This window comes from Cynoglossus semilaevis, chromosome 12 (assembly GCF_000523025.1).
Source record: "Cynoglossus semilaevis isolate Cse_v1.0 chromosome 12, Cse_v1.0, whole genome shotgun sequence".
NCBI lineage: Eukaryota > Metazoa > Chordata > Actinopteri > Pleuronectiformes > Cynoglossidae > Cynoglossus > Cynoglossus semilaevis.
Genome location: NC_024318.1, coordinates 4968618 through 4969943, shown reverse-complemented (window position 1 = coordinate 4969943; position 1326 = coordinate 4968618).

The window sequence follows — 1326 nt, the reverse complement described above, 5'->3', positions numbered from 1 at the left end:
TATATATGTATGTATGTATGTATATATATATATATATATATACAAATATATGTGTGTATATATGCAGCTCAAAAATGTTTTTCAATCTTAAATTTTAACACGGCCCTGCAGTTCCTCCACTGACCACTGTGAAGGCTGCTGCTCCAACATATACAGAGACAGGCTAACAGTTAGCCACATGGTAGCTTCAGTTTAGCTCAGAAATTGAGATAGCAAAGATATAAGAAAACAGACAGGTCTCACCCTTGGGCCTCAGCGGTGGTCTCTGTTTGGTCAGAGGTTCAATTCCTTCAGACGACAAAACACACACACATGAACCAAACCTGTTTCACCTGGGCCAGATGACAGGCTCCGCCCACTCCCAGCCAGACCACAGGGCCAATGACAGGAACGTGACATCACTCATCCAATCAGAAACAGTTGAAGTTCAGCCACAGAAAAAAACAAATGTCAAACAATAAACAAATAAGAAATAAATCTTGTCAACCTGAACAGGAAGTCCAGACCAAAACTGGTCTGTTCAGAGTCACAGGGGGCGGAGCCAACTGCAGCTGTCATCAGTTGATGACAGAGCTACATCCTGGTTATTCACACTTAAAATTCACACTCCCATTCACACTCTTTAGTCAGCTGAGTGTGAACATGTAGTCGCCCACGTTTTGAAACAGCGGGGAAAATTCCAGCAAGAGTGAGAATTGAGACTCGAACCCTTGACGTTTTTGATGTAAGGTGACAGCACTCACCGCTCTTTGACTGCGTGGTCGCTGATGTAGTTTAGTATTTTTTTAATTTTATTTGTTATTAACCTTTAGAATTGTAGCTCATCATGGTCCACCAGGTGAATGATTTTGACTTTTGCCTTACAGTAAGAAGGTCAGCAGTTCAAGCACTGATGGTTGTTCTGTACGGAGTTTGCATGGTAAAGGTAAAGGCAGTAACCACTAGTCCACCGTGTGGCCTGTAGGAACTGGTCAGCCGTTTGAAAAAGTTCCTTGAGAATCCTGGAAAATAAATGGGTTTAATCTGGATTAACACGTGTTTCCCATCGGGACTCAAACCTGTGATTAGAGAATATTTGGTTGTTTGGTTAATGACTGTTGCCATGACAACTGCAGTGCGTGGACACTGGACAACCAACAGAATTCCATCCAGAGAGAATCTCCGCACGTCCCCAAGTCTCTGGTTGTCCTTTAACAGAGTTTCACTGCACACGGTTGTTTGTGAAGTATTTGACGAGAGGAAGAGAAAAAAAAAAATCTGCGTCTGAGAACAGCCTGTTTCATTCTCCTCAAGATGTCTCTCCTCCCTCCCCCTCCTCCCCCCGTC